This window comes from Pongo pygmaeus, chromosome 2, assembly GCF_028885625.2.
Source record: "Pongo pygmaeus isolate AG05252 chromosome 2, NHGRI_mPonPyg2-v2.0_pri, whole genome shotgun sequence".
Taxonomy (NCBI): Eukaryota; Metazoa; Chordata; class Mammalia; order Primates; family Hominidae; genus Pongo; species Pongo pygmaeus.
Genome location: NC_085930.1, coordinates 168,730,829 through 168,754,474, shown reverse-complemented (window position 1 = coordinate 168,754,474; position 23,646 = coordinate 168,730,829). Strand labels below are relative to the sequence as shown.

The 23,646-nt window shown below is 40.7% G+C and overlaps 1 protein-coding gene across 9 annotated transcripts in view; it reads right to left on the bottom strand.

Moving 5' to 3' along the window:
* The window catches only part of SCHIP1 (schwannomin interacting protein 1), a 629,273-nt gene that overhangs the window by 88,325 nt on the left and 517,302 nt on the right, over nucleotides 1-23,646 (bottom strand). The gene's annotated exons all lie outside the window — the stretch shown is intronic.

Genomic DNA, 23,646 nt, shown 5'->3' with positions numbered 1-23,646 from the left:
AGCATAGGACTATTGCTGATTCCAGTCAAATTAGGGTTCTGTTAATAAGGTAGAGGAGAAGAATGGATATTGGGTAAAGTAGCTTGAAATCTCTGGGGGTTGAGAAACACTTTTTGGTGTCAATGTAAACACAGATAGAACCAGCATTACTTATATCATAGAGCAGTCCTTGCTTATAAGGTGATGAACCAGAATATGCTTAATATTAATATGTTCCTATCAAAATAAAAACAAAACAATTGAATTTTTAGTGAAAGCATAAGGGCTCCAGAGAAGCTATCTCTTATTCTGTTGAGAAACACTAAGCTGAACAAATGTTCCTTGTTGTTTGTATTTTTATTTCTATGACAACAACTTGAGGGCTGAGCCATTTGGTATAGTAAGAAGAACAGGGCTCTTGAGTTAGAAACGTCTGGATTTAAAAATTGGCCACACTGTTTAGCTATGCTTTGGGCACATTGCATAACTTAGCTAGGCCTCAATTTCCTCCTCTGTACAAGTAGTACCTGCCTTACAGGGTTATTGGGAGGACTTAAGAAGGCAGCAGGTGTAAACACCTGCCTGTGTGTTTGCTTCTCTCCTTCACAACTCACACTGCAGTGACACAGCCCTGTCTCATGCACCAGCAAAGAACAAGTCCTCATTTTTTTCTTGGCAAAATTAAACAGCTGTCCAGCTGTATTTTCCCCACATTTCTCATGCTGAGAATTTTTCCCAAGAGAATTTTCCTACTTAGAGATCATCTATTCAGCACACACACACAAACACACACACAAATTATGATGTGGGGCAGAGGGAGTAAAACAAACAAAACCCACTGAAGATAAAATTAACACATGGAGAACAAAATTCTAAAAATACTCTTATTTTTGTACCCAAAGTTTTGTAATCTTCCTAATAGCTAATCTTTTTACAGAATCAGAGAGATTATGTACTTGGCACATTAAGAAAGGTAGGTGACTTGTCAAGTGCTTGTGAAAGCAGGTGTGCAGGTGGGTTGGCTGGCATGAACCCCAGGTCATCCATTACTTGCCCATTTATTCATACATCAGTGTGACTAAGCCAGCGTGGAGCCTCTTCCATCACTTTCTCCCCAAAGCACAAATACAGGTTAAAACAGGGGACTGTTCAAATGGGTGGACTGTGATAGACTTACAACTCTTAAGTGGTTTGCAACTTCAGTAGCTTTTAAAAGTCTCTGTTAAACACTGACTGAACAAAATCCTTATTTCTGCAAGAATGCAATGTATCCCAAAGAAGGACTCTGAAGCAAAATTGTGAAATCTGTCAACTGAAATGTAGAACCAGTATTTAGTATCTATCTTTATTCTCTACAAAGTAACAAAAGTGTAATAATGACGATCTTCATAACACATAGCATTTAGTTTACATAATTAAGAGACAAGTGCAGGCTGGCAAAACTGATACAATACTTTAGGGCACAAGGTTACAGTGTGGTTTTCCAGTCACTGTTTTTCAATGATTGGTTTTTTTTCCCTATCCCATGACCTATCTGACCGCTATGATACTTATCTGCCCATTTTTCTCCTCCCCTGTGAAAAGGGGAAAAGAAAGATGGTGCATGCCTCCACTCCAGAGCAGGTCTTACAGACACCATGCGAGTGGAGGGCCCTGCCCAGGAAGCCCCGTAGCTTCTCCAGTGAGCAGCAGCCCTGCCTGCCAAGACTGAACAGCTGTCAGGATTTCTACAGCTGTGGCTGCCACTGTTCCCCAGAACTCGCCTTCAGCTCCCAGATTGAGAAATCCTCTCTGTCCTTTGGTGCCCTCCACAGCTAATGGCAGTAAAATTCTAATATTGGGTTTGTGCAAAGTTTCTCCAATCCTGAAAGCTGCCACATTTCACGCTTGAATTACAAGTCAATTAAGAGCAAAACAAAACAAAAACCTATTCTTTCTTGTCTTGAGTCATTCTATATTATAATTACCATGTTGTTGCCTTTCCTCTCTCTTCCTAACCCAAATCATGAAGCACAGGAGAAGTCCTGTTACCCGCCACATACAGACCAAAGAAGAACCCGTTCTAACACAGCTTTGCCTACTGCTCAAAGAATTCACAGTAGCAACGTTGATCTGCTTATAATAAAAAATTCTGCTTTCTCTGCTGACCAGATAGTGGGTATTCCACAACACAAAAGCAGCTGCTTAGATGTGTATTTGGGGTTGTTGGAATATTTTCCCATTCGTATAACATGAAGCTTCAAAACACAATTGATTGCTTAGTTGTCTTATTAGGAATACAATTGGCCAGGCCCGGTGGCTCACGCCTGTAATCCAGCACTTTGGGAGGCCGAGGCGGGTGGATCACCTGAGGTCAGGAGTTTGATACTAGCCTGGCCAACTTGGTGAAACCCCATCTGTACTAAAAATACAAAAATTAGCCGGGTGTGAGTGGCAGGCACCTGTAGTCCCAGCTACTCGGGATGCTGAGGCAGGAGAATTGCTCGAAACTGGGAGGCGGAGGTTGCAATGAGCTGAGATCGCTCCACTGCATTCCAGCCTGGGTGACAGAGCGAGACTCCCTCTCAAAAAAAAAAAATAAATAAATAAAAAGGAGTACAATTAGGCTGGTAGAGCTGATATTTATAAGAGAAAGCCATGGCTATGGAAGGGGAGAGGAGAGGAGAGCTGAACAACAGTTGGGTCTTTCGTTTACTCATACAAGTGTTTACTAAGCATGCAGGAGTTCAAGGTGAGGAGCTGGGTGTTTTGCACTTAGGCCCCACCCTCAAAAAACACACCCTCTGTCTAGAGAGAAAGACACACTGTGGATGACAATTTACAGGTGTGAAAAGGACTACAGAGAGTGTTCTGAGGTTGCTGATCAGCAAGGTGAGGGAGGCCTAAGTCTTAGAGTGTCTTTGGAAGACTTTCAATTAAACTCACTTATTCATTAAAGTACTTCTAGAAGTTTTAATTTGCTTACAACCTCCTTGTGTGTGTGTGTCACAGCCGCTGTGATTCTCATGAGAGGTAAACCCATGCCTCTGGATTCTAGAGCCGATGCTTTCCTCAGACACTAGGGGTCAGCAGCTTCCAAGAGTTGTGAGTCAGGCTAAGAGCCCCAGTTCCTTGGGTGCTGCTAGGAGTGGGTTGGAGCTGATTCTCAGAACAGCAGGAGTCTAATAGGCACTGTAGTTGCTCTTCCAACACCACTCTCCTTCTTTTAGTAACTACCTTAACTTTTATTTGAGCACCTTCAATTCCTCCTGCAAAGCCCAGGTGCTTGGGGGAAGTTGATCAGGTGGCAGGGCTTGTGGCTCATTATCCCATCCTCTGGTTGCACTTACGGGTTCAAGGATAAACACCACACCCTATTTGGGCCAATGAGATTGAGGAGAAATCTGCTGAGGATGACTGGGAAAATAGTTCCTGGCTCTTTTGAGAGAGTTCTTGGAAGTGACCATTTCTTTTTCTCCCTCTCCCTAGACAGTGATGAATAAACTCAAAGCCCTGGAAAGGAAAATCATTTGGCAACCGGAAGGTGTGGGAGGATACCTGTAAATGAAACTGACTGCAAAAAACAGAGCAGAGAAGTTTAAAGAAAAAAATAACAGCATTCCTGGTGATGCCCCATTGGGTCAATGAAACAAACACATTCTGAAGCCTTTCCTAACCAGGAGCCAACCAATCTCATCACTGTGAAGCTAGGTTAGTTTGGTTTTCCATGATTTTTATCTGACTGAAGGCATCTCAAGTATACGCTGAGGGGACAAAGGCAGCAACTACCAGCAAGCTTTGGAAAATGTGGTAGCAAGTGATCTGCAAGCTACTACTTATTAAACTTTATGCCAGCTCACCCTACCCTGCAGACACCACAGCAGCAAATAAATGAGAGGGAGGGGACCTAGAATGCTTAACTGGGGAAGAAAAACTGAGGAAGACATTGTATACTCACGGCCTGCCTCTTTTCCAGTTGGCTGAGAAGCCCTTTTTATTAATTTGTTCCATTTCCTTACCATGTCCTTAGCAGTGGAGATATATTTTTTGGAAATGTATTGATCACAATTATATTTCCTTACACTGGGAGGACAAGGAGGCTCCCTGCAACAGACCTTTGAAAGTAATGAACTGACAGAAAGAACAGGCCTCCAGTTCCAGCTCTCTGCTACCAATCTCCCTCACCTGCTCAGCCCAAATCAGTCTCTAAATACTCAGAGCTCTAAAAGAGTGGGATTTCCTATAGTTCATTGTGGAGTTTTACCTCTAACTCAGTAAAGAATCACTGAGGGTGAAGGGAGCCCTATTACAACTGCAGGGACCAGGGAAAGTTGACTCGACCTCTCTGCTTTCCTTAGGTCATTATACAAAAAAGAAACATCAAAGGAGTCATTGTACTATTTTTCAAAGGTGTGAGGCCATCGTGTTGCAGGGTATGCATTTGGGAGTCCAACAGATCTAAGTTTAAATCTTGGCACATCTCCTTACTAGTTGTGTGACTTTGTTTCTGAGCTTCTACATCTGTAAAATGGGAATGGATAAAGCCTACCATTCAGGCTGCTCTGAAGCTTAAGTGAAATATACATGTAATTGGTTTGGCATTTAAAAAATTGTTGCTAGAATTATTATTTCAGTATTCCCCTGGATGAAGGAATGCTGTGACAGAAGAAAACAGAGAAGTAGCCAGCTCCCTAAACATTCCCAATGTGTACATATACTTCCCTGGGTGCATGCCAATGAAAGCAGCACAAGAACTTCGAAATTCAACCCCCACATGCAGGGTCTGTATCTATGTTAGAGAGTTCAGACTTTCTAATGGAAGTCACAAGCTTCTGAAGTAACTGCAGGTTTGGACTTAGTGAATGATCTAATTCCTTAGGTAGGTCTTATTTGTAGTGAAGCAGTGTGCAAAGGAGCTGCTCAAAAAAATAAAGGTTATGGTTATCTTTGCCTTTCTTTTTAAAGATGTGGGCTCCTAACAATTTTTATCATTCACTGAAAAACAGGTGCTCAGAATTAAAGTTTAGGACTTACACCCACACATCTGTTCTAGAATTCCTATCCTAGGCAAAGGACTTGGTAGGTATTCTGGAACAGAGGCTGGAATGGAGGTAATCTTTCTATGTTGCATGGTTAACTCATTTTCATTGATTCTTTCTATGGGAGACTTTATTAGTCTTTCCCCAATATATTTTCTCCTTTTTCCTTATTGATAGAACTCCCCCTGCCGTTTGCAACACACACACACACACACCTTTTAGCTGGGCATATGGATGCTTAGGATAAGAATACATTCTCCAGCCTCTCTTGTAGCATGTGTGTGAGGTCACAACCATGTGACTAAATTCTGGCTAACTGAATTTAAGCAAAGGTGTCACGTGTGACTTCTGGGAAGTGTCCTTAAAGGAAAGGAGATGTGTTCTTCCCTTTCTCCTTCCTGCAGTCAATTACAACACAATAGCAGGTGTTTAAGCAGCCAACTTGGACCATGAGGCAAAAAGCCATGTATTGAGTATGAGCAGGATTGAAAAAAGAAAAAACCTTCAGTCATCTTGAACCTGCCTTAAGACTCCTGACCTCCACACTTCTTTTACATGCATGAGAAATAAGCTACTATCCTTTCTGAAGTCCTGGCATTTTAGGTTTTCTGTCACTTACACCTAAACCTAATCCAAACTGATACTTTGCTATATCCACTGTTTATGTTTTCTCTATTCATCATCACATGACAAGCCACTTACAAATGGAGTATGGATTCATCAGTCATTCCCAGCATACTCCCAAAATCCCACTCACAACCTCCAGAATGAATTCCACCCACAGTATAACATCAGAAAGGTCACCTCTCAGACATGGAAAGAAATAGAATTCTTTCTTTTTAAAATCAGGTACAAAACCCTTTTGTTTATTTTACAGAAAACCCTATCTATTGAAGATGACTGCTTTCTTCTACTGTAGCTGGCAATTTTATGAAATGAAGAAAATTTGCTCTAGTTGCAAGTGACACACACCTCTTAAATGTCTGCTATCAATTAAAAGTAAAGCACTGGTTACTTGCAACTATCAATTAGATACAATGTACTCTAGAAGGAGATCAGGAGCCTTGGCATTCAGACATAGGAGCATTTTTTTGGCTTTGCCATTTACTTGCAATGTGACCTTGGTAAGTGACTTAACCTCTTTTTCAGTTTATCTATAAAATGAAACCTCATACAGTACCTGCCAAAAAATAAAAATAAATAAATAAGCTAATATGGACAATGCACCCAGCACATAAAGGTGTTACAATAACAAAAGGCCCTCCTCTTTGTTCTTTTGTTTTTTATTGGTATAAATGAAAGGTTATGGATTTTAAGTCCATAGACCTGTGATTTAATAAGTTTTAGTCTCTAAAATTTACTAATTTTATAACCATGGTGGCCTTAACTTCCTTAAGACTTAGTTTCTTCAACTGTCAATCATGCTTATAACGACAATAGTGATATTATTAATTGTAGCAATAACAACTGTAAACACATTGTATGGTTAGCAGGTGCTGTGGGCTGCATCAAGTTCTTTTGTTTTTATGATTTCATTAAAATCTGGGTTTTTTTCCTATCTCCTACAGATGTTTTTAAGGATATAAATAGAAAGAAAAAGTGATTATAAGGATACTGTGTGTACCAGAATTTTACAAAATTGTAAGGTATATAGAAATACAGAATTATTTTTTATTGAATAAATAACTCCCTTTAAAAGAAGATACTCTGATTTTTAGAAAGTGAAAGATTTTGATTATAACAGGAGGTTAAATTTGTTTCCTTTTCAAAACTTGTACTTAATTTAAGAAGTAATGTAAAATTATATAATGCCAAAATAGAGGCACATGCTTATGGAACTGCTTACCATAAAAGTGATAACAAAATGTCCATGCAGAATAGACTGGTTTTCTCTCTTTTCTACTTTAAATAGTCTTCATCATTTGATTCAGGAAAAAGTATCTGATAATTCCCAAGAAAAGTATATTATGTACTCATACATACTGGGTGTAAGTATGGATTTAATGCATCTGCATGTACTTTCTTTCTTTTACTTACAAACCAATGTTTATGTTCTAGAACACAAGTTTGTAAACTGACTAGACATCAGAAATTTCTCCCCTTAGAGTAACAACATTTATGACCATATCTTACTTACAGTAACTGTTACCATCCCCAACTGAAAATTCTTCCTAAAATACTTGTATACAGAAACTTACTTTTGTATATAGCTTTTCCATAAATTGAAGAAAATTTTGGCCAAATTTGAGTCACTCCTATTTGATGTAATGAGAGACTAAAGGACCCAGAATTGGGGAGTGAAAAGGAAGAAAAGCAGATGCCAGCAGTGGATGTTTTTACAGGGCAGCCTTGGAAAAGATAAAGGAAGAATCCAGCCCACAGATGATTAAAAACTGCATATTTAAAAAAAAAAAAACAGACTTAGTTGCCAACATTTAAATATAGAAATTTTCAGATAAAAGTCCTATGACCTGCATCTTTGGTACAGCCACAAACAGCTGGCCATGCACAGTGCTATGGAGGTTCTTTTAGACTGGCCCACTTTCACTCTCCATTTGTGGGGAAGCATCCCTCATTTAGAAATCTGCCTGGGTTGTATTAAAGGTGTATGAATTTAAGGTATCTGAGCTTGCACACATACCTCTGCCCTGTATAAAAATGAGTGTTAGGGAAACTGCAGGTCACGGGCCCTTAACAACAAAAGAAAGATCTGGCATGGTTAGCTTTTCCTTATGTCACTAGGACCCTCACGGGCCACCAGTCAGTAAAGGCCCCATGTGGAGAATCACTGTCATGCAGTCACAGAGCAGCAATTACTATTGAGGTCACTGTTCCTCAGACCCAATGGTCTTGTTGGTCTTGTTGCGAAGTTCACCTTCTTGCTCCAGATACCACCTGTGTAACATAAAGCTCATAACAATATTCTGCCCCTTTAAGTGTCTGAATTTCTGAACCTGGCTTTGAATCAGTTCCCTTCCTGTACTTGTTAGTGAGGGAGGGGGCAGCCCCAAAAAGGGCTCCTGGAGCAGGTATGACATTATCATGGTAAGAGATATCCCCAGAGATCTCTGTGCATTGGAGAGGTGGGCCTGCGTAATAACTGCTCAATTACACTCGACTTCTCCTTCTAAAGTGGGTTCAGGGAGGTGGGTATCAACTGGGTCATAAAACCAGAGTGTTATCTATGTTTTGTTTATATTCATTTACTCATAGACTCATCTGTGTTTTATGTTGAATGTAGCTCCACTGAGGTAGGGGCTCTGTTTTGTTCACTACCATACCCTTTGAAGTTAGTATATGGCACATAATAGATACTCAATTAATATGTGGGGAATAAGCGAATGAATGAAAGCACTACTTTCTTCTTCCTGGAAGCCTTCCAAGATCAGTCCTGCATCATCTCTCATCTGGAGGACTTCAGTTGGGGGTCCCAACTGAACTAGACCCTAGGCATTGGTGTAGCTACCCCTCAAATCTAATATCTACCTTAAGTTATCTTTCTAGAATCCAAATCTGTTGCATCACTTCTCCACTTAAAATGCTGCAATAAGTTTCTCACTATTCTTAGGATAAAGTCCAAATTTTAAAATGAGGCTGAGAAGGCCCTTTTAATCTGGCCCCAACCCATCCCTCCTGTCCTAGGCAGCCTCACGAAACTTCTCTGTGTGCCAGGCTCTCTCTTGCACCCCCACTAGACTGTGTGGCAAGCTCCTAACTCACTCATCAGGTCTCAGCTTAAGTCTTCCATACGTTCTCACCACTACCACATATTCCCTTATTATCACACTTACACCTGTTGGATTGTCTGTCGGCTGGCCAGCAGGCTTGTCCGTCTTGTGACAAGACACCTGTATCCCTGGTCACCCGTGTCCCTGGCACCTCCTCAAGAAGGCAGCAAGGGGACTTTTATTGGATAAACATATTTTTTTGTGTGCCAGGTTCAGTGCCATCCTCTTTGTAATCCTCTACTTCATTATTTCACAGATGAGAGAGAAGTTGAGGCTCAGCGAGGTGAAGTAATTTGCCCAGGGTTAGGATTCAAATGCGAGTCTGGGGACCCTGAAGTCTGCTTCTTTTCACTGTGCTGCGTAGTGGCCTTAGCCTTTCCTTTCTAACAGAGAAGCCGAGACAGCATACCTGTGTCTGAGTGCCCCAATGGCGTGCACATCTATTACCTCAGGAAGAAAGAATGTCTGAGGAGATGAAATTTGCAACCAGTTACAAAGGACTGCACACACAAATATGAATAAAGCCTCTTGAACACCAGAGTAAAGGAATGTAGGTCGAATAACTGCCCTGCTCAGTGTCTCCCCCTCCCTCTATTACCCAACTTCTCTCATTTGCATACATGAGGCCCCAAGTGGAAGATAACTTGGTGGAAAATTCCAGGAGCTTTGCAACTATCATTAAAAGCAAAAGTTCAAGAAATAAGGAAAGAATTTTAAATTCACTTTAACTCATGATTATTCTAATTTAAAAGCTCAGATTTAGTAATGTGTTCAGAGCCAACTAGGCATAGAAAACTGTAGCAAGCCTCTGGAAAAATAAGTCTTGTTTGGCTGGTTTTTTTTGTTTTGTTTTTGTTTTTTGAGACAGAGTCTCACTCTGTTGTCCAAGCTGGAGTGCAGTGGCATGATATCGGCTCACTGCAACCTCTGCCTCCTGGGATCAAGCGATTCTCATGCCTCAGGCTCCCGAGTAGCTGGGATTACAGGTGTGCACCACCACGCCCAACTGATTTTTGCATTTTTAGTAGAGACAGGGTTTCACCATGTTGGCCAGGCTGGTCTCGAACTCCTGACCTCAAGTGATCCACCCGCTTCTGCCTTCCAAAGTGCTGGGATTACGGGCGTGAACCACTGCGCCTGGCCTTGTTTGGCCTTTTATGAAAACAAAGTAAATCATGATAATGAAGAAGAAAAAGATAAGGAAAAATAACTAACAGTAATTATGAGCCACGTACACACATTGCCATTTAATCCTCCTAAAAAGCCTGTGAAGTTAAGTAGTATTAATACTCCCATTTTACAGATGTCAAAATGAAGGCACAGAGATGTCAAGTAATTTGCTCAAGGTCACATGGCTAGGAGAAACAGAAAAGATTAAGATCCAGTCCAGCTATTTCCAAAACCTGCTCTTATTCCGCAAAGCCAGCTTTCCAGTTTGTATAATACTAATTGTTATATAAAATTTATAGGAGGCCATTGGTTTGAACTGAGCTCCTGTAATAGGCCCAACAGACCAAAACCAAACTAGAGTTATTCATGCTGAAGTTCCATGCCACCAAGTTGAAACTTAGTTGTTCATCTGACCTTTCAAGAAACCAGCAGAGAAACATAACAGCCAAATTACCAAACAGGCCAGTTTTAGCTGGCATAAGGAAGCCCCCTCTGCTTTAACCTTTGCAAAGAAAGTAACTGAAACAAACAATCAATTTTCTGCTCCCTCTTCCTGCTTTCCTCCACTCTTTCCTCTCTATAAAGTCAACTTCCTCTGCTCAGCTTATTGGAATACTCATTCTGTTCTATAGAACGAGGTGTTGCCTAATTCTAGAATTGCAAATAAAAACTAAAGATCTTACCCCATCTCTACTAAAAATACAAAAAAATTAGCTGAGCGTGGTGGCATGCGCCTGTAGTCCCAGCTACTCGGGAGGCTGAGGCAGGAGAATGATGTGAACCCGGGAGGCGGAGCTTGTAGTGAGCCAAGATCATGCCACTGCACTCCAGCCTGGGCAACAGAGCAAGACACTGTCTCAAAAAAAAAAAAAGATCTTTAAATTTGCTTGCTTGTGAGTTTGTTTTTTGAGAAATGTAAATGACATTTTCTAATCATTAGATTTACATTTGTTCCAGAAGATTTTATTTCAAAATATAGCACAGAATTAGACTAATAACATTTCAATCTTACCAATGTGTTCTTCACAATAAGAAACTGCACGAAGTTGGTATCATGCTTAATTCATTTTAAATTAAAAATGGAAAGGAAGAAAGAAAAATCCTTTGAAGGAAGAATCTGAAGGTAAGACTGAGGAAATTACAAGTGACTGTATAAGTTCCACATTTTAACCTAAGAGAAACTAAAGGGCATCCAATAAAATCAAGTTTTACAATGATGTGCTAGATACTGTTACCAAGAGGGACAAAATAAATATTCAAGTTCAAAAGCATGCAACAACCTTACCAACTTATAAATAGTATGCAGCAGAAATGAGTGGTACTGTTGCCTCCTATTAATCTAGAGGATTTTACAAAACAAAACAAACAAAAAAACACAGTCCTTTATGTAAAAAATAATTGTGAAGGGTTTGAGGTTGAACATGTAGATGTGGATCTCCTGGGCAACAGAAAGCTTAAGACCAAACATAACAGGAAAAGTCAGTTAGTCATGGAAAACTGTAATAATTCAGTAGCTGGTTAAGTCCTTGTTCTAACTAAATGACATCATCGGGAAGAAAGACACTGTGGTGCTTGTCCAGAAAATTTCAGTCATTTCCCTTCCTGTCATACAGAGGATATGGTTTTAGTTTTACCTCCCTTTCATGACTTTTGCCTTGATACTCTCCAAGGGTGATTATTACTTCACTTCCCCATGGTCAATGTCAGGTCTTTCTGTCACCCAAATATTTAATGGGTCAGTACTTTGCTGTAAGACAATGATTCTCAATTCTTTGCATTGCATCTTATGTCCCAAATCAAAACTCCAAATTTTTTTACAATCATGATCATGAACTAAAAAGTGTCAGGAGAGGGGGGCTGTAGCTAAGCAGATGGCTTTCTCCCTGTCACCTGCAGATGTCATTGCTCCAGTCACGCTGTGTTCACATTTTACATCTCTGTTTTCCTCTGGGAAATCTGGGAAGGCTGGGTGCATGATCACTCCTCCCTGGCAGGTCTCCCTTGCAAGTAGCACATCAAAGACTCACTGAGTTCCAAGTAGTCACTTTGTGCCAGCCCAACAACCAACACTCCTCTGATTCCTCAATGCTACCCCCTTCCCTCTCCCCCTAGCTTCTGATGATTCAACATGCTTTATATGGCTTGTATTTCTGCTGTTCTCTCTTCTACTGCCCCCAACTTGTCTTAGTTCAGGAGTACCTTTTCTTAAAACTAGTTATCTCCCCACTAGAATGCATTCTCACCACCATCAGACACCACCCCCCAACAAACCTCTTTCATTCCATCTTTTACACTGTGTCCAGTGATCTATCTGACCTGCAGTGGCTCTGCCCAAATCCAAGCACCTTAGCACACATAAGGCCTGCTATGATCTACTGTTTGCCTCCATCCTTGTCTGTGGTTCACTAAATCTTAGTTCTTACACATTCATATGGCTTGCTTCCTTTAAAATGCAGATTGCCAAACTCTAACCTCAGTGATTTTGATTCATTATGCCTGGGGAGAGGCCCAGAATCTGCACATCAAATGCTACTAATATATATCTGATGCAGCAAAACCCTGGAGAAATACTGCTCCACAGCCTCCCTCTTACTATTGGCTTCTGTCAACACATCCTACTCCATGGCCATATGGTCCCCAGAGCAAACTGCTCTTCCTTGTCTCCATAATTTTACACACGCTGTTCCCTCTGCCTGGAATATCTCCTTCCACATCCTCCTGGCAAATTCTAATTATTTTTCAGGACCCAGCTCAAGATTCTCCTCCTCTAACCTACCCAAATGAAGTGAACACTTTCTTCGGACCACCACTGTGTCTATAGCATAGTTTTACCACATTTATTACTCAGTCCAGGGACTGTTTGCATGTCAGGAACCCCTGTCTGGGTATCAGAGGTATAGTTTCCAGTCCCAGCTCTGACCCCTTACTGGCTGTGATGTCTTGGGCAAGTTACTTAGCATCTGTAAAGCTCATCTGTAAATTGAGCCAACAGAAGTACCTATCCCATTCACCTGTTGGTACTATCCTGGGAAGTACTATTACTAGTGAGGAAACTGAGGCAGAGAGATTAAGTAAATTTCCAAAGATCACATAGCTAGTGAGTGGAAGAGCTGGGATTAGCCTTGAAGCAGTCTGGCTCATGTCCACATTCTTAACCACTGGAGACCTATCTTCCCTACTAGGAAATAGGCTGGCTAGGGAAGGTTAGTTGTGCTGCCAAATGTCTAAGTTTGGTTCTATCCTGCTCTAAGGTCACAGAGAGTCTTTAGCAGACCGTGTTTAGCAGAAGAATTGAAGCAGAAACAGGGAGGGCTAAGGGACTTATTAACCATATCTATATCGCAGCTCTATAGTACAGTTTACCGCTCCTTTACTGAGTCCCTGATTTCTGTCCTGCTTTCTTAGGTCTTCCCATTCTACCTCACATCTACCAAACACGACATCACTTCTTCTGTGATAGAGGCCAGAGTCCCCAGGCCAATCAAATCAGAATCTCTAGGAGTGGGTCCCAGATGCTCATGCTTTTTAAGAGGACATCACCCCGCCTCCACCCATCATCCCAACAAGCAGCTAGAGTTGGAAACCACGGCCAGGAGCCTTTCCCCTCCCTTGGGCAGCTTCTTGCATCTGAAGGTCATCTTTGTGGTGAGACCTACCATTTCATTATAATACTATTTTTTGGCCTCTCCTAGGGGCTCCTAATCATTTTTGTGCCATGGAGGGCCCCTTTGGCACTCTGGGGAAGCCTGTGGACCCCTTCTCAGAATGATATCTTACATGCATATAGTAAAAAACAGGATTACAAAGAAAACCAATTATATTGAAATACAAGTATACTGACCACTAGAGGTGAGTTCTTTGGCCTTGACCTTGAGGTTCGGAATCTAGTCTTTTTGTGTGTAGGGGGGGTCTAACACACAAAATTCTTGCTGGAAGAAAAAATTCAAGAATAAGCCACACCTACTCCCTGTTGAGAATCACTGCATTAGTAGCAGAAAAGTTCTCTACCTGAGGGAGACTTCAGCAATGCACCATTTCAGCGCGATGAGACCCAACTGTTATGCAATCCACTTCTGAAACAAGCTATTAAAGCACCTGAAAATCTAAAAATTGGCAGCCTTTTAAAGAAATCATAAAATTAAAATTCTGAACATGGTATTATCACTTAAGAGACTTTACAAAATCTTCCTCTCTCACCCATCAGAAACTATAGAGGAGGGAAGCTGTGGCTGACTCAGAGGCTTCTGTACTCAAATGAGAAAAAGTATGGATTTGAATTTTATTCTTGCTCTGGTAGGCAGAATAATGCCCCCCCCATCCTCCCATATGTTTATGTTCTGATCCCCAGAACCTGTGAATATGCTACTTTATGTGGCAAAAGGGACTCCATAGATGTGATGACATTAAAGATCTTGCTATGGGGAGACTATCCTGAATTACCCGGGTGGGCCGAATGTAGTTACATGGGTCCTCATAAGAGAGAAGAAGGAGAGTCATAGAGGAGATAAGATGACAGAAGCAGAAGTCAGAATGAAGTGGGGCCATGACCTAAGCAATGCAGGCAACCTCCAGAAATTGGAAAAGGCAAGAAAACAGGTCAGGCACAGTGGCTCACGCTTGTAATCCCAGCACTTTGAGAGACTGAGGCAAGTGGATCACTTGAGGCCAGGAGTTTGAGACCAGCCTGGGCAACATGGTGAGAAACCCCATCTCTACTAAAAATACAAAAATTACTCAGGCTTGGTGGCACATGCCTGTAATCCCAGCTACTTGGGAGGCTGAGGCATGAGAATCGCTTGAACCCGGGAGGCAGAAGTTGCAGTGAGACGAGATGGCACCACTGCACTCAAGCCTGGGTGACAGAGTGAGACTCAGACTCTCCCCTAGAGCCTCCAGAAGGAATCAGCTTTGCCAACAACCTGATTTTAGCCCTGTAAGACCATTTCAGACTTCTGGCCTTCAGAAGTATAAAATAATAAATATGTGTTGTTTTAACCCGCCAAGTTTGTGGTAATTTGTTAATGGGACAATATATAGCTAATACATCTGCCTGTATCAAATAGGCAAGAAAATGGCCAACAGATACAATATAAGAAAAAGAACCAAGCACAAAGATTGGCTTTATCCTTTACGCCAGTGGTTTTCAATCCCGACTGCATGTTAAAACTACCTAGGAAGCTGAGAGAGACAGAGAGAGAGAGAGAGAGCGCGCACACAAGAGTACACACGCTAATGCTAGGGTCCTAAATGAATCAGAATCTTATGGTGGGGGATGTGATTTCTTGGGTCTGAACATGTTAAACGCACTCAAGGATTATGATACATGGCGAGGGCTAAGAATCCTGCCGCATATTAACAAAAGTAGGGTAAGTTACAGTTTGTACACAGCTCTTTTCATCCAAGATAAAAATACACTGGTTGCAAACATTTTCATTAACTCTTATAAGACTATTGTGAGTGAAGGAGATGGCAAACACACAATGAAAACAAGCAGAGAGAATAAAACAAGTTGCTTAAGGCTATGAACAAATTCCTGACTCAGTTAAAAATTACATCCAAATTCTTTCTAAAATTTTAATTCAGTACTCTAGCCACTAGAACAGAACACATCTCTACACACAACCCCAAATAAAATCTCCATTCCAATAAACAAACTATCAACTTGTAAGTAAATATGAAAACCAAAGGCCTGAAAAATGGTTAAAGCATTTGAATTTTTAAAAATTCTCTTGTTAAAACCTTATAAATGACAAGCCAGCCACTTCAAATCCTTACTAGAGATGAGCAAGAGAACTGTAGCCATTTCCTTCTAGGCCAATGACTAAAAACTAATAAATGACTAAAATGCCAACTAATTGTGTGAATGAAATACAGATATCTAAGCAAACAAAAACTCTACTATTAAATTTTACAGTGACTAAAAAGTCTGTACCCAAACCATAGATGATTATCAAAATAATAACAACATGTTACCATTTATGAAGCCTTTATTATGTTCCAGACAATTGTCAAGTGCTTTACCACATACAATTCTTTAACAGCCTTGCAGTACCAGTGTTCATCCTCACATCCAGGATGAAGCAACTGAGCTCCACAGGGTGAGACTCTTAAGTGGTAGAACTGGAATTCAAAGCCAAGTCTGTCCTATGCCCCAAGCCATGCTCTTCCACACCGCCTGAGTCTCCTCTGCCTGCATATCTTTGAGGCACAGCCTGGCACTTGACAGGCCCCCTAATAAAGGCTCATTGAACTGAGCTGAATACAATACAAGGAGGGCACTATCGTACCAACTCCATTATCTCCAGGAATGAACAAACAAAGGAACTGTACCAAAAAGAGATGCCCATGGAATTCTAATCTTTAGAAGAAAATGAGTCATTTTTTTTCTAGGCCCAAGATAGACACACACAGATGAAAATAATTATTATGGGCACACACGTTCATACCCCAAATAGAACATGACTTTTTAAAAAATGTCAAAAGTTAAATAAGAATATTACCCAGCATTCCATTTTCCAGGATTTTAAAAATAAATTGAGATTTTTCCTCATTAAGATAAAAGCATTTTCTAATAATCAGTGGGGAATAATCTATATGATAATCAAAAGGGATTAATGGATTCCTTTCCTTGTCCTTTATCAGTAACAGATTCCTCTCTCACTAATACTACCCTGTTTTATAGTCAGATAAGTGAACACAGCTGATAATAAAGGCCAACAAGGAAGAGGGAAAGCAAAGGAAGCCACAGGCTTCTGCTCTGATGCTAAGACTGTGTGAAGGATGTTTCCCAGGCTCCATTCTCACCTGGCTCCCTGCTAGATCCTGCCAATGGGAGGCACGGGGGAATGGCCAGTGAAAGGAGGGCCCAACTCCTGTAGGACACCCCTCCAGCAGCTGCAGAAAGCTGGCCCTTGGGCTCCCCTGCTGTGACTTGACTGAGGCTGCCAGATGCCCCAAGCAGGACTCTGTCTCCCCTCCCTGAGGGCTATGCCTGAGCCACAGCAGGCACCTGCCGGGAAGGTTCTGATAACATCGCCTCTTCCCTTTTGTTGTCTTGGTCCCAGGAGTGGTGGCTGCTTCTTGCCGTTACTAGTCTCTGTGTTACCTTGGTTTCCACATTTTGCTCTTTCTGTGTTTTTTTTTCACTTGTTTAACCGATGCCTTGCATTAAATCTGCTCCCTGAAATTCTTAGAATGGTTTCTATTTGCTGATGGGCCCCTGAGCTGATATGACAATGAAACTGAGAGGTTAAATATGAGACTGCACCTCCCTGCACTGAGTGGTTGAATCTACTTATCTGCGCTGAGGTCCCTATTCCTTTGAGGCAGGTCCAGGGCCACCTTATCCCCTTGCCTTAGGCTATCTATTCAATTGTGTTTCATAAGAAGTCCAAGGCAGGCAAGGTGTGAGGGGTCTGCCCAGACTCAGCCCACATTCTGATTTCTCAGAAGCGGTTTTAGGGCCAAACTTTCCACGCTGAGGATAATTGCGGGATTCTAAAAAAAGAATATTAAAATAAATAACATAAACACAACTTTTTCACAACACAATTTGGTTGAAAGGATTAAGAAATAAATCCCATTTTTCATGTAAAAACCTTAAAATAGCAATGATAAAGGCAGAAAGCCAAAGCTTAGGGGAAAAAATTGCCTCTAAGTGGACATGAAAAATTTTGAAAATATGAAATGTATAAGTATTTTTTCAAAGTCAGGTCCTCTCGATGTGCAGAGAAAGATGGAAATAGCCTTTTTGTTTTCTTTTTCAGACAATCTCGCTCTGTCACCCAGGCTGGAGTGCAGGGGCTCAATCTCGGCTCACTGCAACCTCCACCTCCTGGGTTCAAGTGTCTCTCCTGCCCCAGCCTCCCAAGTGGCTGGGACTACAGGTACATACCACTATCCCCAGCTAAATTTTTGTATTTTTAGTAGAGACGGGGTTTCACCATATTGGCCAGGCTGTTCTGGTACTCCTGACCTCAAGTGATCCGCCCGCCTTTCGAAGTGCTGGGATTACAGGCGTGAGCCACTGCACCCAGCTGGAAATAGTCTTTTAAAGGAAGATTGTAACTTCACTCAAATTATTACCAAGAAAGGAAACCGAGCATATGAAGGACATACATTAACACATTCTAATGCTTCCCAAGTTCCTCTTTCATAAAAACAGTATAAGTTATATCCAATAAAAAGTTTCTATAAAAGGTAACATTTTAATGATTCACTAAAAGCATTTCCAATTTCTACGAACTTTGAGCCCAGCTGCTGAGTAGAGTCTGAGGAGCAGAGAGGAGCACTCTTTCAGACCAGTAAATACCAAAGCTTTCAACTGAAAACATCCATTCCTCCAAAGTTGCCCCTGTCTTAATCCAAGTACAAAGTCCAGGGAGAGGGGGACCTTGGCCAGGAACTGAGAATATGACCCTTCTGGCGGTGGGAGCGGTTGCAGCAATCAAATCACCTGTTTTGGATCATTGGCTGGGATCCCCAGCTCCTTCCGATCACTGACTGCTCACCTTTCAGTGGAGCTGCCCACAGGATGGACTGCCCCCACCAGGCTGATAGGATTGTTCTGCTCACCACCGTAGTTTTAGTGCTTATCATAAATCAATAAATTGGCATTGCTATTTTACACATCAGATTTGGAATCTTGGTTTACTGGGTACATCCCTGATAAATAAAATTATCTTTCTTATGATAACAAAATCAGTTTCTGGGCCACGAGGCTAAGGGTCAGACCCTGAATTATGTAATCTTATCATTCTCAAAGTATGATCCCTGGACCAGGAGAATCAGCGTTACCCGGGACTTGTTTGAAATACAAATTTTGGGGCCCAACCCTAGACCTCCTGAATCAGGAGTGTGGGCCCAGCAATTGTGTTTCAAACAAGTGTTCCAGGGGATTCTTATTCCTGCTCAAGTTTGAGAGCCACTAAATTGAAATGACAGTTATTTGGAGGTGGGGGATTATGGTTAATTTGGTGTCAACTTGGCTAGGCCATGGTGCACAGTTGTTTGTCAATACCAGGTGAGATGTTGCTGTGAAGGTAGGCTTTCGATGTGATTAACATTTAAATCAGTCAATTCTAAGTAAAACAGATTACACTCCATAAAGTGGCTCAGTCTCATCCAATCAGTTGATGACATTAAGAGAAAAGAGAGGTCCCCTGAAAAGGAAGAAATTCTGCCTCCAGACAACCTTTAGACTCAAGATTGCAACATTAACTTTTAATGGAATTTCCAGCCTGCTGGCCTGGACTTGCCAGCCCTCGAAACTGCATGAACCAGTTCTTTAAAATCTATCTCTCTCTCTCTCTGTATATACATACACACACACAACCTGTATACACACACATATACAGGTTGAGTATCTCTCATCTGAAATGCTTGGGACTAGAAGCGTCTCAATGTTGGATTTTGGAATATTTGCATTATGCTTACTGGTGAGGCATCCCTAATCTGAAAATCTGAAATACTCCAAAGCATTTCCTATAAGCATCATGTCAGCCCTCAAAAAGTTTAGAATTTTGGAGCATTTTAGATTTCAGATTTTTTAATTACAGATGCTCAATTTTATATATATGTAGGGTGTAATATATATATATATTATACCCTATTGGTTATGTTTCTCTGAAGAACCCTGACAAATACAGGGTTCATATGTTCATATGTTTAATGCATGTATCCTACATTAGGACTAGGATTTTATCTTTTTTTATTTTTAGCACTGTATGCTCAGTGCCTAGTATGTAGTAGTTAGGCTCTCCATGCATATTTTTGGTGAATGAATGAAGTGTAGTGAACTCACCAAGAAAGGGAATTGGATAATTTGTCCCTGAGAGGGGGCTCCTGGAAATCAGCCAAACCTGAAAATACCTCCACTGAATTCCTCTGGGCAATAAACCTCTCCTCAGGAATCTTCTAGAGTATGTAGATGAACCAACAGGAAATCACATCCAGGAATTGTGTTGAGTGTCTCTGTATTTAATTTCTTACAAGTGAAAGAACGTTCTACACTCGGCAGGCCATTCTTCAGCTTTGTTTCTATCCACAGGCCATGATTTTAAGTGCAGGGACTGCATTTGGCACTTCTGTAACGCCTTGTATTTAAAACCAGCTTTTAGAGTAGATCCCTATCAGTACTTTGTTTTTCTGGAAAGAGTGAAATTGAAAACTTAGCCTCAAATATCATCTATTTTAGTGTCAGCCCCAATACCTTAATCTAAAGAAGGTGCTTTCCTGAGCAATGGGAACAGACTTTGAGGGCGACACTCATCTCTACTTCCACGTCACACCCTCTGCGGGGCCAGCTCACTCAGAACAGCAGCAAAGCTTAGTCTCCAGGCTGTGGGGATTGTTGTAATGCTATTGAAGACGGGTCAAAAGTCATCTCGATAAGATTATTTTGAAACCTTCAGGATAGCAATTCCATCTGCTATATGAAATCAGAAAAAGTAAACATTCCTTGGTTAACCTTCGTCATTCCCCTACATAAACCTCAATCACATTTCTTTGAAACCATGCCAGATTTTCAGTGCTAGCTAATAGGATTCAGGCTCAGATGAGGGAAGTTGGTCCAAATGTGTGAAGTGGACAACAGTGGCCAGAGGGGACGACTTAAGGGCCAACTAATGCTTCTTCAACTCAGTAGCCAGTCCTCAGTTTGAAACTTTGAAAGTGCTGTTAAGCTGCAAAGTGTTCCTTCCCTTAGAGGAGGAAAAAACTAAGAATTAGTTTGGTGAATTTGCCCTCCATTTACCCGGAAATTTGCTCTCCACAAATCTGGCATGGTTTCAAAGAAATGTGATTGAGGTTTAAGTAGGGGAATGACAAAGGTTAACCAAAGAATATTTACTTTTTCTTATTTCATATAGCAGATGGAATTGCTATCCTGGAGGTTTCAAACACAGAATACAAGGAAAGACATTCATTATTTCACTAGGAATCCATTCCGCTCACTAAGCTCCTACCAGATGCTGGGGCAGCCTCTGGGGCAGAGCCCAGGTAAGGCTGACAGTCATCTAGTGTCCAGAGAAGGAACCGAGAAGCCTGAGCCAAGTGTGTATGAGTGTATGTGGGGTAAAGAGTGATGGAAAAAGCAGAGGGAGATGACTCAGCAGCTTCCAGTGTTTACAAAGACAACCAACACCTAAACCAAACCAAAAGGACTGGAGGCTAGGCAGAGGCTCGTATCCTATATTCAGTCCATATGGGAGCTACTTTGAAGTCAATTTTAAATTAAGTCACCTGGGAGTTGGAATTCTAACTCAACCACTTACCAGCTATGTGGAAGTTACTAAATCTTCCTAGGTTTTAATGTTCTCATCTTTTTACTAAAAAGGGGTACAAAGTTTGTTGAGAGGACAAAAATAAGATTACATAGGTCAAATCCCTGGTATCTAATCAGACCCAAAGTCAACCCTCAACAAGTCTTCTCCTTGCCAGTCAATACCAAAGCTGGCCAGTCACGCACCTACTCAGACTCGCTTACTGTGAGTTCTTCTTTGTCTTCAAAACTGTCTTCAGTGTTCACTTTAATTTTTACAAAAATACTGGGCTTTTTAAAGGGGGAAGGGGTTACTCTAAATTATTTGTCTTGTAAACTGAGGCCCCAGGGAAGGATTTTACGTGCTGCGGCTGGTCCAGCTGTGATGCTTCATTTCTATTAACCATCCCCCCACTACACACAGACCACAATCACACCACAAAACACACACACACAGTGCACACGTGCAGACATACACACACACACACATGCTTTGACTCAGAGTCGCTTCACTGCTTATCTGACTAAAGGTGAGAAACTAAACTGATTTATGACCATTCCTTCTCATTTCAGTTTCAGCAGAACGAAATCCATTTCTCAGTACATTTCAAGGAAGAATAGTCATTGATATTTAAGAAACATTAATTTTTTTGAATAGACATATGCCAATACCTCTAATAGGAATTAATAACAACTCAAATCCATATTAATCCATTTTGGCTCAATTTGAATAATTTGAGAACTATAATAATCTTTAAAAGTATCTTTTAATTTCATTATACTTTGAAGATAGCGATGTTGATGTCCAGATGGCCATCACAATAAGGGTATTATAGATGATTTAGAAGTTAGGAAATGTCTATTAAAACTTGCTGGAATAAAAAGCAGACTTTTTAGATTACTATATTTGCTGAAAAGGAAGGGGACCTATGTTTAAATCATTCTAACCAATAAAGAATTAACAGATTTTGCTTCATGGCACTACAAACAGCTGTTGAGTAAGTCTTCCAGGTATTTCCTGCAGGGTTTAAAAATCTTGGGATAAAAATAATAAGATCTTATAATGAACCTTATTAACAGAAAGAAATGGAATAAAAATTATTATCTTTGATTTTCCCCATAGAGGGAGGGAAAATATCAATTGCATATTTTAAATAGATGTTTAAAACAACAAAAAAGAAAATACACATACAACAAAATAAGATGTTTTAAAATTTCCCAAACATATATTCATGTCCCCAAAATAAATCTGATGTTTCGACCAATTTGTTTCATATAAACCAAACAATCGTTGTCTATGAAAGTATAAGCTGCCCCAGTGATGGACAGCTCTTTTGTTTCTACAAACAGCAGCATTCAGTGGGTACCCTGGATGTTTTGCTAAAACTTCTAACTAGCATTCTGTTTATTATTCAGATTGATTAGAAAAATATATTTTTCTTTTGACAGTAGGGTGGCTTTTTAAAGAATTACTTGTTTCAAATTACACACTTCTATTGCAACACTTGAATCTGACACCTCAAGCATAACCTACAACTTGCTGGCTCCCCATCTCTTAAGAGAAAAAAAAAAAAACAAAAAAAAAAACCACACACACACAAAACTATGGCCCTGAGAGGATGGCTCTGTATTTACATTCAGCATCATATATCAGCATTTACCAGGGTGAGGCCAATGGCTGTCAACTCCTGGCTCTTAGTCAATATTTAATCACTGTTCAGTTATGTAGGAAGAAGGAAACATTCCATCTCCCGATAACATGTCTTTAATATGAAAAAAGCTTTCACTACATTTATGGAAGCTTGGTTATGCTTTTTAGAAAAACTATCAAATTGAGAAGTTGCACAACTGTTCTGATATGGCATTTTAAGTGCACTACCATTGGTAGGTGTATAAAATGAATAATACTTAATCATGACTTTTTAAAAGTATTACAGAATTTTGGGTTCCTGCAACCTTTTTATTTTATTCATTTGTTTATTTACTAATGGAGAAAAGTGGCCAGAGAAAAAATGTATGAAATCCTCATCTAGTTCATAAACTCTAGCTCTGGTTCAGTCTCTGAGCTATGAAGCAAAGCAGCCATACTAAGGAAAAAAATTCTCATTGGCTTTTTGACCGTTATTTAATTTAAAAGATTCCACAGTTTTGTTTTTTGATAGAGCTTTGTAAATAATTTCCTCAGACCTAGCACCTAGACCTCACACCTATAATCCTAGCACTTTGGGGGCAGAGGCAGGTGGATCACTTGAGGTCAGGAGTTCGAGACCAGCCTGGCTAATATGGTGAAACCCTGTCTCTACTAAAAATACAAAAATCAGCTGGGCATGGTGGCATGCGCCTGTAGTCTCAGCTACTCAGGAGGCTGGGGCAGGAGAATCGCTTGAACCTGGGAGGCAGAGGTTGCAGTGAGCTGAGATGGCACCATTGCGCTCCAGCCTGGGTGTCACGAGACTCCATCTCCAAAATAAAATAAAACCATTTACTTTTC